At 43.7% G+C, this 18923-nt stretch overlaps 1 long non-coding RNA gene across 5 annotated transcripts in view; it reads left to right on the forward strand.

Moving 5' to 3' along the window:
• Positions 1-386: 386 nt before the first annotated feature.
• The window catches only part of LOC134917643 (uncharacterized), a 51687-nt gene continuing 33150 nt past the window's right edge, over positions 387-18923 (forward strand). For 3 of the 5 annotated variants that reach the window (XR_010177420.1, XR_010177421.1, XR_010177422.1), the window contains exons 1-5: positions 387-425; positions 518-591; positions 677-731; positions 971-1131; positions 4418-4553. This is a non-coding gene — a long non-coding RNA (uncharacterized LOC134917643). The remainder of the gene's footprint in view (positions 426-517; positions 592-676; positions 732-970; positions 1132-4417; positions 4554-18923) is intronic. The other 2 variants (XR_010177424.1, XR_010177423.1) reach the window with 1 other exon arrangement.

Genomic DNA, 18923 nt, shown 5'->3' on the forward strand with positions numbered 1-18923 from the left:
GTTTTGGCTTTCATCCATGTGCTGGGATGTTTCTTGGCACCCGTTTTTTGAGTTTAGTTTTGTCTTTTTCACTTTATGAGAGCCCCTGCGGCTTGGCCGAGCGGCGTCCGCGGGACTTCAGGCCCGTGGAACGCATCCATTTCCGGTCGCTGGAACGCGGAAGTGGCGTTGCCAGCGGCCGCAAATGCAGCCAATATTGTACTTTTGAGCTACATGTGATGATTTTGGCCCCTGAAATCAGTAGCGCTGGGTATATCTAATGGTTTGATATCTAAGTAACACTCTTTTTTCTTATGGGGTTAACGTTTAGCACACATATAGTTACATCTCAGGGTTAAGTGGCATTTCCTGTCCCATTGTGTTAAATAGCATGCAGCTGCTGATGTGCAGCATGTAGCTATCATCAGATACTAAACAGCAGAGTGGTGAGTGGACTGGCCGGTGTGGACCCCAATGGTAGGAATATCTTATCTAGTTTGGATTATTTTATATATCTTGTTTGTGTTTTAAATTGCAGACCTTGCTGCTGAAAACTATATGGCCTTTGCTGATTGATCTGTAGCTGCCTAGTGTTACTTTTTAATTATCCAGGTATGACTTCTATATGGTATATTGTGTCCTATTATACACTGGTGAGGGTCAGTGTTTTAATAAGCTTTCCAATTTTCTTTTATAGTAGTCCTGTGTTCCAGGAGCTATCATTTGACTCATTGTGTCTAATATTGACCCAGGTAAATTTGTGAAGTTTACTCTAGAGTGAGGTGCTATGCTTGTCCTGTGGGAGTAGATTTGGAGTATGCTGATCTTTATCCTGGTTTCCATATAGAGTATGATTCTATTAATTAATTAACTTGATGTCACTATTTTCTGCTATAAGGGCCTGGGAGGCACTGGTGGTGGTGGTGTGGGTATGATCTGATACCTTTAGTCTGATTTTATACATATTGTATTTATCTTTTTGATCATGTAGATGCTCTGAATTGCCAGTCATGATAAAGGTCCTATAATAGGACCGAAACGTCGAATGTTAAAGGCAACGTTATTGAACCTGATTAACCTGAATAAACTGATTGACACATCAAGATCTTCAAAGTGATTGATTTCTGCGAGAGTGCACCCACCACACGGGAGGTAGATGCGGTATATTTGTGACCTGACAAGGTCATTTGGAGCACCCACCTATTTATCTCTATGAACTGATGAGAGTGCAGGATATTCTGTGGAGATATATATATATATATATATATATATATATATATATATATATATATATATATATATATATATATATATATATATATATATATATATATATACTTTTACTAGGAAAGAAGAACAAGCGCCTTGTGGTGCAGTAATTTTGTTAATAGTGTATTTACAAACACAAATAATGGAGAGATCCGTACCAGATGGCAACTTGTGTCAATTCCTTATCCAGTGGCTGTTCTCCAGGTTCCGTTCTCAGTAGTCTGGCTGTCGGTACAATAGTGCCATGTGGTGCCACAGGGCACAGCCACACTCACTGTCCACTCAACCTCTTTCCAACACATCCAGTCCATTATTTGTGTTTGTAAATACACTATAAACAAAATTACTGCACCATAAGGCGCTTGTTCTTCTTTCCTAGTACCATTTAATTTCCATGACTGAGTATACCCGGGTCATTTACTGAGGAACTGAGCTGCCGCCAGGAAGTCTGGAGTGGGCCCATAGGATTTTGATGATCCGGCCAATTCACTGTGGACAGTGACGGTTTTTGAGACTTTATAAACCGCTAATGACTGACCCCTAGAGGGAATTTCCGATTGCAGGATAAGCGCACTGATCTATAAAAACATATATCTATATCTATCTCTATCTAGTTCAGAACAAGAAATTATTCAGAACGGACACGGCACTCCAGGTCTTGTTATAGAAACGTATTTTTTGTACACAGCATTAAACCATGCATATAAAGATACCCAGGGTAGCAAATCCAGGGATACAAAGACGTCTTTGTCTGTCGTCTGTGAGCACTTGCAAAACCTGAGGAAGGTACCCACTGTGGCCCGAAATGCTGCATAGTTGATATGCTTGTGCTTTGACATACTCTCACATTGCATGACCTGTATCCCTGGATCCGTTCTGAATAATTTCTTGTTCTGAACTACTGTGGCTATGTGTTTTATACTGGACAAAGGCATGCAGGCTGATGCATATTTCATGCAACTGGGACAAACTTCCACCACCACTAAATTATCCCCCTAAATTGGCAAACTGTACAGTATATATTAATCAGTGGTAGGTTTATTTATTGTAGTAACTGAGGAAGGCAAATTTGAAAAGATTAATTGTGCAAATTGCACAAAAACAATGGTTGACTTTTTTTTTTTCTTTTCTTTTTTCTTCAGACATTGGCCCTCATTCTGAGTTGCTCGCTAGCTGCTTTTAGCAGCATTTCAAACACTAGGCCGCCGCCCTCTGGGAGTGTATCTTAGCTTAGCAGAATAGCGAATGAAAGATTAGCAGAATTGCTACTAAATATTTTCTTGCAGTTTCTGAGTAGCTCCAGACCTACTCCTAGATTGCGATCAGCTCGGTCCGTTTAGTTCCTGGTCTGACATCACAAACATGCCCTGCGTTCGGCCAGCCACTCCCCCGTTTCTCCAGGCACTCCCGTGTTTTCCCCTGACACGCCTGCGTTTTTTAGCACACTCCCGGAAAACGCTCAGTTACCACCCAGAAACGCCCCTTTCCTGTCAATCACTCACGATCAGCAGTGCGACTGAAAAGCGCCGCAGGATCCACAGCAAAACTGCTAAGTTTTTAATTAAATAACTAAGCGCATGTGTGCTGCGTACCATGCGCATTTAGCAAATCGCAGCATAGCGAAAATCGGCAACGAGCAAACAACTCCGAATGACCACCATTATACAGAATTCCGAATGGTGTAATGGTTAGCATTACTGCCTCACAGCACTGAGGTTGTGGATTCAATTCCCAATATGGCTGCAACTGTGTGGAGTTTGTATATTCTCCCTGTACTTGTGTGGGTTTCCTCCCACAATCCAAAAATATATTGGTAGGTTAATTGGCTCCCAACAGTACTTAACCATAGTGTGTGTATGATAGGGAACAAAGGCCAGATTTATCAAGCCTGGGAGAGTGATAAATTGCACGGTGATAAACTACCAACCAATCAGCTCCTATCTGTCATTTTTCAAACACAGCCTGTAACATGTCAGTTAGGAGCTGGTTGGTTGGTACTTTAACACTGGGCAATGTATCACTCTCCAGAGCTTGATAAATCTGGGTCATAGAGTGTAAGCTTCACTGGGGCAGGGACTGATATGAGTGGTGACATCTTCTCTGTAAAAGCTCTGCGGAATATGTGTGTGCTATATACAGTACTGTAAATAACTTATAGTAAAAAATAATAAATAATTTCCCATGACAAGCTATCAGAAAGCCCTCTATATTGTGACAATCCATTCCAATGCCTTTATAATGATGGCTGTTTCTTTCAATGACTAATTTTGTGACTCTTGTATTACCCAAACAAGCATAACAATATGTAACCTCAGGATTACATTTATACATATAAACAGCAAATAAGACATCACGTAGCTAAATGATAGTATATCTGAAAATACAATCACCACTCTTTACAAATCATAAGATCTAAAATATTGTTATTCTTTGTAAGAGAAAGTGAGTATTAAATTTAGGTCTATTTCCATTTCAGTTTTAGCAGGTGTTGCAGTTCTTTAAAATTGAAGCATCATCTAAATTGTGAATTACCTGGGTTTATGGTGAAAGTGAGGAATCCAAAATGTTATACTTTCAGGAAATTAAAATTATGTACGTTTCCAATGTACACCAATCTATTAGATTAACTGGATATGAAAATGTAAGAATAATGTACTTCACATAACTTAATAAAAAAAAATACCTCAATCAAGCATACCACTACTTTCTATTAATGTGTTCATTCATTTCACACTTAATACATTTGCCTAGATAAACTATATAATTCAGTATGGCTGCAGAGGATACTATGCAGGAAATTCCATAAAGTACTGTACATGAAGCTATGATTAACCCACATTCAGGGGTTCATTGAGGTGTGGGAGAATTTGGGATCCAAAGACACACATCGGCAGCCATTTTCCCAGTGATTTTTGCAGCTCTGCAGCCAGCGCCAGGCCAACGGAGCGGAAAGCATGATTAAATGGGTGCAGGGTGTGCGGTGTGTGGCCCCCCTGGACAAAGGAGCCCATGCATACCACATACCATGCACCCATTATAGATACAACAGGAAGCAGACAGTGCTCTGCGATGCATGTTGCACCCAATTAATGAGGTTTAGCAGCTATACCAAATTTATTCATATTCACTTCACTTCTCTACATTTGATATTCATTTTCTATATACACAGGGACGTGCGGTGAGGTAAATGGCTCAGGAGGCACTGGCTTGTACCAGATCCAGAGTTTTGCACAATATATGAGCACTATACACAGGTGCAGCAGTATGGAAATTTGGAGAGTTTTGAGCAGAGACGTGTGGGAAAGGTAGGCATAGACTTTCTACTTGAGAGATTTGACTATAACAATATATATGATTCAAATAAAGGAAAAGGTCTCCTCACCCGGTGCTAGGGTGTTCAGCACCCCCCTGCAAACTATAATTCTGCACCCTCCCATAACTGAAAAAGGGGCAACGCCGCTACAAAAAAGGGTGTTGTCTCACAAGGAAGGAGCCTTGCCACACAATAGTACTTCCAGTTCAAATAGTATCCCTTACAAAATTTTGCCACACAGTAGTGACCCTTATACAAATTACATTACACAGTAGTACCAATAATAACATCCAATGCACTTAGGGGGTCATTCCGAGTTGTTCGCTCGCAAGCTGCTTTTAGCAGCTTTGCACAGGCTAAGCCGCCGCCTACTGGGAGTGAATCTTAGCTTATCAAAATTGCGAACGAAAGATTAGCAAAATAGCGAATAGACACTTCTTAGCAGTTTCTGAGTAGCTCCACACTTACTCGGCATCTGCGATCAGTTCAGTGTTTGTCGTTCCTGGTTTGACGTCACAAACGCACCCAGCGTTCGCCCAGACACTCCTCCGTTTCTCCAGTCACTCCTGCGTTTTTCCCAGAAACGGTAGCATTTTTTCGCACACATCCATAAAACGGCCTGTTTCCGCCCAGAAACACCCACTTCCTGTCAATCACATTACGATCACCAGAACGAAGAAAAAACCTCGTAATGCCGTGAGTAAAATACCTAACTGCATAGCAAATTTACTTGGCGCAGTCGCACTGCGGACATTGCGCATGCGCATTAGCGACTAATCGCTCCGTTGCGAGAAAAAAATACAGAGCGAACAACTCGGAATGACCCCCTTAGTACCACAGTAGTGCCCCTTATACAAGTTACGCTACACAGTAGTATCCCTTATACATAATGCAGGATAGGCTCCTGGGCAAAGCAATGCACAGAGGCCCCTTCCCTATTGGCGTCGGCTGTGATGTCCGAAGATTGGGGGGGGGGGGGTGAGTGCGGTTCGAGGCACTGGAAAAATGCAGGATTTGCATGGAGGGGGTTTCATGACATACATACATACATACATACATACATACATACATACATACATACATACATACATACACACTATAAAACAGGGTTCCATGGAAGTAGCTTGCATATACCCCTGACAAGCAGGCATAGGAGCCAAGCTAATTTTTTTAAATAGAAATAACGTGCATTCAATTAGTTAACGTGTAGGCGCATATTTTCTAATGAAAAAAACAAACGATGAGTGCCGCTTGGTTCCTATTTCAGCTGTTTGGGAGATATGCAAGCAACCACCTCCATGGAACCCTGTTTTGCATATGATATTGGAGAAAGGCACTGCAGTTTGCTGGACACACCTAAAGTGCCAATTATTTACTGTTATATATATATATATATATATATATATATATATATATATATATATATATATATATATATATATATATATATATATATATATATATATATATATATATATATATATAATCTCTATTTCATATAATACATATATATTATATCAAAACCTGAGCCGAGCCGAGAGGAGAATGTTAAAGAGGCATGGGGAGAGGGAAACTTATACCCCTTTCACACCGCACAAATAACCCGGTATTGCCAGGTCGACACGGGTCGGCGTGCAGTGTGAAAGCGCCATAGTCAAAATCCCGGGTTGAATACCGGGTCAGTGGCAGCGTAAATGAGCCCCCGTTCGATGGGACCCATTCACTACAACAGGAAGAGGCTGCGTGGAGATGATCTCATCTCCCAGCGCCGGCTCCACCTCTGCTGCCGGCTCTGCCCCCCCCCGCCCCGCGCTATGGCAACCCGCCCGGGTCGGGGAAGCCATTAGTAGTGTCCAATGTCGGATCCCACCTGGGAAAGACCCGTTTCCAATTACCGGGTGGGATCCGGCATTGGCAGTGTGAAAGGGGTAATAGAGAGAGAGAGAAAGGGGGAGACAGAGGCACAAGGAGGGAGGCGTGAGGAGAGAGAGGCATGGCTTGAGAGAGAAAGATAAACATTGGGAGAAAGAGAGAGAATGAGGAATATATGGAGAGAGAGAGAGAGGGCTCCCGGGCCATCACACACCTGTAACAGTGGCGCCGCTCTTTAAGCTGCCTGTCAAACATTTGGCAGGTGCAGGCTGCGGCAGCTGGCAGCAAACGTACTGTGCACAGTGACGAGTGGGGGGGAAGGGTGTTCGGTACATCAGTACATAGGCAGAGAGGGGGATCTGACCTGCTCTTCAAGCTCCCGGCACCACACACACATACATACATACATACATACATACATACATACATACATACATACATACATACATACATACATACATACACTTTCTTTCTCTTACTCACTCTTATTGATGGCTGGTTGGCTTGCAGGCATCAGGATCTGTAGCCTTGTCCAGTGTAGCTCCGCCCCCTTATGTACCATGTAGCCCCACCCCCTCCACATCACAAAGCCCGCCCCCTTTTCAGCCGACAACTGCCACTCTCACAGGGAAGGGAGGAGGAGGAGGCTACAAGCTGCCGGCGCCGCTGCCTGTCAGTGTGACGGGCACAGCAGCCGGCAGCAGTAGCAGGGAGGCCAGGTGCAGCACGGGGATGCAAAGCAGGGAGAGCGCCTCTTCGGTCCGGCGCCTACCTGCTTTGCATCCCTTTGCTGAGCGGAAAGCGCCGGGACTGGGTCTCCTCCTGTTGCATTAAATTAGTAGAATCTTCCCATTTCAAAGTAATACCAATAACACACATACCATAAAAGTAAGCCAAATAGCTTTCTTGGGCATGGCTGCAACTAGTAGGGGGCTAGGGGAACATGTGACCTGGGCGCTGAACTTGAGGGGGCACTGTCCTACCGAGTCTATTGTTGCTGCCGCTGTGGGACTGAATCGGAGAGCCCACAGCGTTTTATAGCACTTTGACCCCGGGCTTACTTTTACAGGGCTAGTGTTACCAGAGGACACCATGGGGCAGGGGAGTGTTAGACAGTGATATCCTGCCTGGTGAATATGAGCTGCAGTTGGGGGTGCATGTGTGTGTGGGGGGGTAATCGTAATGGGGAGGGGGTGCTGGCGGCAGTGGTAGCATCAGCAATACCGGGCGGCAGTGCATGTGCAGCACATATTTGGAGTATTTTTATGAAAAGGAAACCATGCTCTGTTCCTGGACTTCCTTGCCAGTGACAGTTGCAGAGCACTCCATTATTCAAATAGGGGAGCCACATCAACTGCCACCCCTAAACACTGTCTAGCATCGCTGAGTGTGGTTCCCCTATTTGAATAATGGACTGCTCTAAAACTGGAGCCTTATGGTTCAGGAGATTTTGTGAGGAGTCAGCTGTATTTGCCCTATATAATTTTTTTTTTTTTTTTTTTTTTTCTTATTCAGATATAAGTACTTATCCAACCTATTTCCAGACAGGAGAGGATAGTGTCTCAATTATTAGAGGTTAACCTGTCACTTGAACTAAAAATTGCCGAACCTCTCAGAGAGGAATAGAAGGAAAGAAGACATAGATATTTTGACTCATATATGCATTACAGGAAAGCTTGATAGTCAGCAACTGCTTAGCTGATGTGTAAAGGGTACCAACAGCTCTCCCAGTGACCTTAAGTGTTGTGCAAAAATATTTACCTTTTTACCTCAAAGGAGGAGCCTTAAGGAGAGCGAGAAGCTAAGCAAGGAGACCTAGGGCTTTTTGGAATAGAATCAGCCTATCCTGAAAACCTTACATACAGCGGGCGGAGCTTGGAATGACTTCCCAGCATTCACAGCACTGAGCAGGGCAGCATCAGAGGCGGCATGGGGCAGAGAAGGAGGCGGATTATTCTCCTCAGTGCCAGCCTTCTGACAGTATCAATACAGGAAAGGCCTGTCCGGAGGTGCGGCTTGATAAAGATTGGCAGCGGCTAGCGCACCATGTCCTGTTGTAAGTCTAATTGCTGATCTTCTGTGATAAACTAACCAGTTAACTTTAGGTATACAGGTTGAGTATCCCTTATCCAAAATGCTTGGGACCAGAGGTATTTTGGATATCAGATTTTTCCGTATTTTGGAATAATTAGATAACATAATGAGATCTTATGATGATGGGACCTAAGTCTAAGCACAGAATGCATTTGTTACATATACACCCTAAACACACAGCCTGAAGGTAATTTTAGCCAATATTTTTTATAACTTTGTGCATTAAACAAAGTGTCTACATTCACACATTTCATTTATGTTTCATATACACCTTATATACACAGCCTGAAGGTCATTTAATACAATATTATTAATAACTTTGTGTATTAAACAAAGTTTGTGTACATTGAGCCATCAAAAAACAAAGGTTTCACTATCTCACTCTCACTCAAAAAAGTCTGTATTTCGGAATATTCCGTATTTCGGAATATTTGGATATGGGATACTCAACCTGTATCACGTGTTCCAGAAAATAAAACACAGAGGGGGATATTCAATTGTTTGAAAAGTCCCCCTGGGTGTCTGTTTTTTTCCTGTCTATTAGATAGGAAAAAACAGACACCCAACCGACTTTTCAATCATTTGAATCCCACCCACAGACTACAGATTACCATACAATAAAATCCGTTTATTGTTTTGGTGTGTTCTCGGGTGGTTTCATGGAGGGGCACTTTTATGCTACCAGTTCTTAACAACATCCTACCACAACTGAGCCTATTTTAAAAAGCAGTATTACATTTGCTTAATTAGCAGCGCTTTTCATCTCTTTGTGATTATACTTGAAATTCCGTAGTGAAGCACAGCTATTTAGCTAGTAATTTATAAGATAAAAACAGTAGCCTCTTTTTCTTTCTTACACCTCTTCATCCTTCCACCCTTAACACCTGCTGATCGTCTATGTAATTCATCCCAGTGCTGTCATTTGTGCTTCATTGGATGGGTTACAAGATCAGCATTGTGTACCAGGAATGTTCATGTTAAGTTGCAGAATTCCACAGAAATTCCAGCAGTAGTATGTGTGGTAGCTGTAGAGGACTGCACCCAAGGGACTTCCTCCATGGACAGTTCTCTGTTAAATATGTTTGCTGAGAGTCTATGAAGCTATGTAGCAATCATGGTATGTTTTTGAAGTTTCAGTTTATATGCCATAAAGCTATACAAATGGCCGCCTAGGTGCATGTCACCTGGTGGGTTACATTTAAGTTGGCACTAGAGATGAGCGGGTTCGGTTTCTCTGAATCCGAACCCGCCCGAACTTCATGTTTTTTTTCACGGGTCCGAGCGACTCGGATCTTCCCGCCTTGCTCGGTTAACCCGAGCGCGCCCGAACGTCATCATGACGCTGTCGGATTCTCGCGAGGCTCGGATTCTATCGCGAGACTCGGATTCTATATAAGGAGCCGCGCGTCGCCGCCATTTTCACACGTGCATTGAGATTGATAGGGAGAGGACGTGGCTGGCGTCCTCTCCATTTAGATTAGGGTTGAGAGAGAGAGATTGACCTGAGGCTGTGATCCTGTAGAAGAGAGTGCAGAGTTTAGTGACTGACGACCACAGTGACCACCAGACAGTGCAGTTGTTTGTTTTATTTAATATATCCGTTCTCTGCCTGAAAAAAACGATACACACAGTGACTCAGTCACATACCATATCTGTGTGCACTGCTCAGCCCAGTGTGCTGCATCAATGTGTATATATATATATATATATATATCTGACTGTGCTCAGCTCACACAGCTTATAATTGTGGGGGAGACTGGGGAGCACTGCAGTGCCAGTTATAGGTTATAGCAGGAGCCAGGAGTACATAATATTATATTAAAATTAAACAGTGCACACTTTTGCTGCAGGAGTGCCACTGCCAGTGTGACTAGTGACCAGTGACCTGACCACCAGTATATATAATATTAGTAGTATACTATCTCTTTATCAACCAGTCTATATTAGCAGCAGACACAGTACAGTGCGGTAGTTCACGGCTGTGGCTACCTCTGTGTCGGCACTCGGCAGCCCGTCCATAATTGTATATACCACCTAACCGTGGTTTTTTTTTTCTTTCTTTATACATACATACTAGTTACGAGTATACTATCTCTTTATCAACCAGTCTATATATTAGCAGCAGACACAGTACAGTGCAGTAGTTCACGGCTGTGGCTACCTCTGTGTCTGCACTCGGCAGGCAGTCCATAATTGTATACTAGTATCCATCTCCATTGTTTACCTGAGGTGCCTTTTAGTTGTGCCTATTAAAATATGGAGAACAAAAATGTTGAGGTTCCAAAATTAGGGAAAGATCAAGATCCACTTCCACCTCGTGCTGAAGCTGCTGCCACTAGTCATGGCCGAGACGATGAAATGCCAGCAACGTCGTCTGCCAAGGCCGATGCCCAATGTCATAGTACAGAGCATGTCAAATCCAAAACACCAAATATCAGTAAAAAAAGGACTCCAAAACCTAAAATAAAATTGTCGGAGGAGAAGCGTAAACTTGCCAATATGCCATTTACCACACGGAGTGGCAAGGAACGGCTGAGGCCCTGGCCTATGTTCATGGCTAGTGGTTCAGCTTCACATGAGGATGGAAGCACTCAGCCTCTCGCTAGAAAAATGAAAAGACTCAAGCTGGCAAAAGCAGCACAGCAAAGAACTGTGCATTCTTCGAAATCCCAAATCCACAAGGAGAGTCCAATTGTGTCGGTTGCGATGCCTGACCTTCCCAACACTGGACGTGAAGAGCATGCGCCTTCCACCATTTGCACGCCCCCTGCAAGTGCTGGAAGGAGCACCCGCAGTCCAGTTCCTGATAGTCAGATTGAAGATGTCAGTGTTGAAGTACACCAGGATGAGGAGGATATGGGTGTTGCTGGCGCTGGGGAGGAAATTGACCAGGAGGATTCTGATGGTGAGGTGGTTTGTTTAAGTCAGGCACCCGGGGAGACACCTGTTGTCCGTGGGAGGAATATGGCCGTTGACATGCCAGGTGAAAATACCAAAAAAATCAGCTCTTCGGTGTGGAGGTATTTCACCAGAAATGCGGACAACAGGTGTCAAGCCGTGTGTTCCCTTTGTCAAGCTGTAATAAGTAGGGGTAAGGACGTTAACCACCTCGGAACATCCTCCCTTATACGTCACCTGCAGCGCATTCATAATAAGTCAGTGACAAGTTCAAAAACTTTGGGTGACAGCGGAAGCAGTCCACTGACCAGTAAATCCCTTCCTCTTGTAACCAAGCTCACGCAAACCACCCCACCAACTCCCTCAGTGTCAATTTCCTCCTTCCCCAGGAATGCCAATAGTCCTGCAGGCCATGTCACTGGCAATTCTGACGAGTCCTCTCCTGCCTGGAATTCCTCCGATGCATCCTTGCGTGTAACGCCTACTGCTGCTGGCGCTGCTGTTGTTGCCGCTGGGAGTCGATGGTCATCCCAGAGGGGAAGTCGTAAGCCCACTTGTACTACTTCCAGTAAGCAATTGACTGTTCAACAGTCCTTTGCGAGGAAGATGAAATATCACAGCAGTCATCCTACTGCAAAGCGGATAACTGAGGCCTTGACAACTATGTTGGTGTTAGACGTGCGTCCGGTATCCGCCGTTAGTTCACAGGGAACTAGACAATTTATTGAGGCAGTGTGCCCCCGTTACCAAATACCATCTAGGTTCCACTTCTCTAGGCAGGCGATACCGAGAATGTACACGGACGTCAGAAAAAGACTCACCAGTGTCCTAAAAAATGCAGTTGTACCCAATGTCCACTTAACCACGGACATGTGGAGCAGGGCAGGGTCAGGACTATATGACTGTGACAGCCCACTGGGTAGATGTATGGACTCCCGCCGCAAGAACAGCAGCGGCGGCACCAGTAGCAGCATCTCGCAAACTCTTTCCTAGGCAGGCTACGCTTTGTATCACCGCTTTCCAGAATACGCACACAGCTGAAAACCTCTTACGGCAACTGAGGAAGATCATCGCGGAATGGCTTACCCCAATTGGACTCTCCTGTGGATTTGTGGCATCGGACAACGCCAGCAATATTGTGTGTGCATTAAATATGGGCAAATTCCAGCACGTCCCATGTTTTGCACATACCTTGAATTTGGTGGTGCAGAATTTTTTTAAAAAACGACAGGGGCGTGCAAGAGATGCTGTCGGTGGCCAGAAGAATTGCGGGACACTTTCGGCGTACAGGCACCACGTACAGAAGACTGGAGCACCACCAAAAACTACTGAACCTGCCCTGCCATCATCTGAAGCAAGAAGTGGTAACGAGGTGGAATTCAACCCTCTATATGCTTCAGAGGTCGGAGGAGCAGCAAAAGGCCATTCAAGCCTATACAATTGAGCACGATATAGTAGGTGGAATGCACCTGTCTCAAGCGCAGTGGAGAATGATTTCAACGTTGTGCAAGGTTCTGATGCCCTTTGAACTTGCCACACGTGAAGTCAGTTCAGACACTGCCAGCCTGAGTCAGGTCATTCCCCTCATCAGGCTTTTGCAGAAGAAGCTGGAGACATTGAAGGAGGAGCTAACACGGAGCGATTCCGCTAGGCATGTGGGACTTGTGGATGGAGCCCTTAATTCGCTTAACAAGGATTCACGGGTGGTCAATCTGTTGAAATCAGAGCACTACATTTTGGCCACCGTGCTCGATCCTAGATTTAAAGCCTACCTTGGATCTCTCTTTCCGGCAGACACAAGTCTGCTGGGGTTGAAAGACCTGCTGGTGACAAAATTGTCAAGTCAAGCGGAACGCGACCTGTCAACATCTCCTCCTTCACATTCTCCCGCAACTGGGGGTGCGAGGAAAAGGCTCAGAATTCCGAGCCCACCCGCTGGCGGTGATGCAGGGCAGTCTGGAGCGACTGCTGATGCTGACATCTGGTCCGGACTGAAGGACCTGACAACGATTACGGACATGTCGTCTACTGTCACTGCATATGATTCTCTCAACATTGATAGAATGGTGGAGGATTATATGAGTGACCGCATCCAAGTAGGCACGTCACACAGTCCGTACTTATACTGGCAGGAAAAAGAGGCAATTTGGAGGCCCTTGCACAAACTGGCTTTATTCTACCTAAGTTGCCCTCCCACAAGTGTGTACTCCGAAAGAGTGTTTAGTGCCGCCGCTCACCTTGTCAGCAATCGGCGTACGAGGTTACATCCAGAAAATGTGGAGAAGATGATGTTCATTAAAATGAATTATAATCAATTCCTCCGCGGAGACATTGACCAGCAGCAATTGCTTCCACAAAGTACACAGGGAGCTGAGATGGTGGATTCCAGTGGGGACGAATTGATAATCTGTGAGGAGGGGGATGTACACTGTGATATATCGGAGGGTGATGATGAGGTGGACATCTTGCCTCTGTAGAGCCAGTTTGTGCAAGGAGAGATTAATTGCTTCTTTTTTGGGGGGTCCAAACCAACCCGTCATATCAGTCAGTCGTGTGGCAGACCCTGTCACTGAAATGATGGGTTGGTTAAAGTGTGCATGTCCTGTTTTGTTTATACAACATAAGGGTGGGTGGGAGGGCCCAAGGACAATTCCATCTTGCACCTCTTTTTTTCTTTTCTTTTTCTTTGCATCATGTGCTGATTGGGGAGGGTTTTTTGGAAGGGACATCCTGCGTGACACTGCAGTGCCACTCCTAGATGGGCCCGGTGTTTGTGTTGGCCACTAGGGTCGCTAATCTTACTCACACAGCTACCTCATTGCGCCTCTTTTTTTCTTTGCGTCATGTGCTGTTTGGGGAGGGTTTTTTGGAAGGGCCATCCTGCGTGACACTGCAGTGCCACTCCTAGATGGGCCCAGTGTTTGTGTCGGCCACTAGGGTCGCTAATCTTACTCACACAGCTACCTCATTGCGCCTCTTTTTTTCTTTGCGTCATGTGCTGTTTGGGGAGGGTTTTTTGGAAGGGACATCCTGCGTGACACTGCAGTGCCACTCCTAGATGGGCCCGGTGTTTGTGTCGGCCACTAGGGTCGCTTATCTTACTCACACAGCGACCTCGGTGCAAATTTTAGGACTAAAAATAATATTGTGAGGTGTGAGGTATTCAGAATAGACTGAAAATGAGTGTAAATTATGGTTTTTGAGGTTAATAATACTTTGGGATCAAAATGACCCCCAAATTCTATGATTTAAGCTGTTTTTTAGTGTTTTTTGAAAAAAACACCCGAATCCAAAACACACCCGAATCCGACAAAAAAAATTCGGTGAGGTTTTGCCAAAACGCGTTCGAACCCAAAACACGGCCGCGGAACCGAACCCAAAACCAAAACACAAAACCCGAAAAATTTCAGGCGCTCATCTCTAGTTGGCACTTGACGATTCAACAAACCAGTAGGCCCAAATATAATTAAATTGAAGTAAATAAGGTTTTCATTTTGACTTCTTGGTTCAACAACTGTTTTACAGTTTGCATATTATATTAAGTACCACATGTGTTATCATTGCATGCATATTGCGGTTTTACTGTTTACTGTCTGCAAATTCATGTATTTGTATAGTGTCCCTAATATCTATGGACTGACCTACAGTATATTTTAAAATGTTTTAGATCATGGTGCGTGGAAATGTCACAATTTACAGTATTGACCACTATACACTTGTTAGGTGCAAGTCTTACAATTTGTCTATATGCTTTTTAAATTAATATGTATAGTTGAGTCCTATTTAGAATGTCAATAAATAAATAAAATTAAGTTAGCAAGACATAAAAGGGATAATAATAAGTTTATTTGTATAGTGCTTTTCTCCAAATAGGTCTCAATTTGCTTCACATTTATATTTTTTTTTAAAAAGCACATGATAGAAAATAAACATGTAAACGATTAACAGGCCACAGTAAATAGAGGTGAGCATTTTTTTGTAAAAAAAAATAATGGAAATGTATGTATAACTAAACAGGCAAATTTTTTGCATTTTAGCTAAGTATGTCACACTGGTGCTGTAACTTAACTGCAGCATCTTGGAGCACAGCCCAGAGGTACTAATACAAACAGGGGGAGCATGAACCCTTGGTGCACAGTGCACACTGGGTTTTTTGTCACTGGCCACAGTGCAGCCCAGAGGTCCTAATACATGGGTAGCATTAACCCTTGGTGAACAGTGCAAACTAGTGTGTTTTTTGTCAACAGTGCAGCATTAACTCGTTATTAGTGAACATTGGTGCATGCCACCATTACTATAATATACACTGCTCAAAAAAAATAAAGGGAACACTAAAATAACACATCCTAGATCTGAATGAAATATTCTTATTAAATACTTTGTTCTTTACATAGTTGAATGTGCTGACAACAAAATCACACAAAAATGACCAATGGAAATCAAATTTATTAACATATGGAGGTCTGGATTTGGAGTCACCCTCAATATTAAAGTGGAAAAACACACTACAGGCTGATCCAACTTTGAAGTAATGTCCTTTAAAACAAGTCAAAATGAGGCTCAGTAGTGTGTGGGGCCTCCACGTGCCTGTAGGACCTCCCTACAATGCCTGGGCATGCTCCTGATGAGGTGGCGGATGGTCTCCAGAGGGATCTCCTCCCAGACCTGGACTAAAGCATCCACCAACTCGTGGACAGTCTGTGGTGCAACGTGGCTTTGGTGGATGGAGCGAGACATGATGTCCCAGAAGTGCTCAATTGGATTCAGGTCTGGGGAATAGGCGGGCCAGTCCATAGCATCAATGCCTTCGTCTTGCAAGAACTGCTGACACACTCCAGCCACATGAGGTCTAGCATTGTCTTGCATTAGGAGGAACCCAGGGCCAACCGCACCAGCATATGGTCTCACAAGGGGTCTGAGGATCTCATCTAGGTACCTAATGGCAGTCCGGCTACCTCTGGCGAGCACATGGAGGGCTGTGCGGCCCCTCAAAGAAATGCCACCCCACACCATTACTGACCCACTGCCAAACCGGTCATGCTGGAGGATGTTGCAGGCAGAATGTCCTCCTTGGCGTCTCCAGACTCTGTCATGTCTGTCACATGTGCTCAGTGAGAACCTGTTTCATCTGTGAAGAGCACAGGGGGCCAGTGGCGAATTTGCCAATCTTGGTGTTCTCTGGCAAATGCCAAACGTCCTGCACGGTGTTGGTCTGTAAGCAGAACCCCCACCTGTGGACGTCAGGCCCTCATACCACCCTCATGGAGTCTGTTTCTGATCGTTTGAGTAGACACATGCACATTTGTGGCTTGCTGGAAGTCATTTTGCAGGGCTCTGGCAGTGTTCCTCCTGTTCCTCCTTGCACAAAGGCGGAGGTAGCGGTCCTGCTGCTGGGTTGTTGCCCTCCTACGGCCTCCTCCACATCTCCTGATGTACTGGCTTGTCTCCTGGTAGCGCCTCCATGCTCTGGACACTACGTTGACAGACACAGCAAACCTTCTTGCCACAGTTCACATTGATGTGCCATCCTGGATGAGCTGCACTTCCTGAGCCACTTGTGTGGGTTGTAGGGAGGTCATACAGGCACGTGGAGGACACACACACTACTGAGCCTCATTTTGACTTGTTTTAAGGTCATTACATCAAAGTTGGATCAGCTTGTGTGTTTTTCCACTTTAATATTGAGGGTGACTCCAAATCCAGACCTTCATGGGTTAATAAATTTGATTTCCATTGATGATTTCTGTGTGATTTTGTTGTCAGCACATTCAACTATGTAACGTACAAAGTATTTATTAAGAATATTTCATTCATTCAGATCTAGGATGTGTTATTTTAGTGTTCCCTTTATTTTTTTGAGCAGTGTGTGTGTGTATATGTATGTAAGTATATGTGTGTGTGTGTGTGTGTGTGTGTGTATATGTGTATATATATATATATATATATATATATATATATATATATATATATATATATATATATATATATATATATATATATATATATATTTGTACAGCTCTTGTGTTCAGTAAAGCTCAATAGGTGCAGTGCCACACTGTCTCCATAAATATAAGAACTATGACTCCACAGTGTGAGTTGTGACTTCCCAGTGCAAGTTGACATTTGTGAAAAAAAACTAACAAGTTGATTTTCATTTTTTGGTATGACATGGGCAGGATGTGATGGAGTCAGAGTTCACCCAACGTGTGGGATACCGGCCGAACTTGTATTTTTTTTTTTTTTTTAAAGGGGCAATCACTCACAAGGATTTGACTTGTAAATCACTGCCCCTTTAAAAAAAAGTCAGTTTGGCCGGCATCCTGCACACCGACCGAATGCAGACGCCATTACATCCCTTCCCTTGTGTGCTCAATAATGACCAATAGGTGCTTAAATATAAACACTGCGACTCCACAGTGTAAGTTGTGACTTTCCAGTGTGAGTTGACATTTGTGTATAAAAAATGTAACTTTTGTTATTTTTTCAATGTGTTTTCAATAAAGCTCAATAGCTGCCGTGCCACACTGTGTTCATAGGGGGTAATTCTGAGTTGATCGCAGCAGCAAATTTGTTAGCAGTTGGATAAAACCATGTGCACTGCAGGTGTGGCAGATTTAACATTTGCAGAGTTAGATTTGGGTGGGTTATTTTGTTTCTGTGCAGGGTAAATACTGGCTGCTTTATTTTTACATTGCAATTTAGCTTTCAGTTTGAACACACCCCACCCAAATCTAACTCTCTCTGCACATGTTATATCTGCCCACCCTGCAGTGCACATGGTTTGCCCAACTGCTAACAAATTTGCTGCTGCAATCAACTCTGAATTAGGCCCATAAATCTAAGAACTCCGCAGTGTAAGTTGTAATTTGTGAAAAAAACAAAAAAAGTTTAAATTTTTTTTTGTACAACTTGTGTGTTAAATAAAGCTCTGTAGGTGCCGTGCTGCAATGTGTTCATAAATATAAGCACGAAGTCAATATGGATCATGATCAGTCCATTGAAGAGCAGTAGCAGTAAGTACTAGTGCTGTGACTGTTACCAGTCATGATAGTACTACAACATCTACTAAAGGTGGTCCAGGGGGCAGAAAGTTTAGGAAAGGGCCCCTGAAATCCAAATTTTTAACAATGTTAAAAAAGAGGTAGAGGTATCACTTTAAAAACTGACAAATTAGTGCCCAAAAAGAACATTAAGGGTGAAGAACAAATCCATGAGGAGCTCGCTTCAGCCTTTGGCCAATATTGGTGAGAACAATATTATAAGCTGTGAGGTGGTCAAGACTGACTGGAAATTATTGTGGTTGAGGTTATAATACTGTAGGAATAAAAACAGACCCAAATTTCAAGATTTTAGCAATTTTCTGCATTTTTACCAAAATAAGTGAGGGCGGTTTTGGCAATGAATTAGAACAAAATCCAAAACAAGCGGGTTGGTGCATATCTCTAGTTAATATTCTGGCAGCTGCATTTTGTATCTACTGCCAAAGATGCAATACTTT

This window comes from Pseudophryne corroboree, chromosome 1, assembly GCF_028390025.1.
Source record: "Pseudophryne corroboree isolate aPseCor3 chromosome 1, aPseCor3.hap2, whole genome shotgun sequence".
NCBI lineage: Eukaryota > Metazoa > Chordata > Amphibia > Anura > Myobatrachidae > Pseudophryne > Pseudophryne corroboree.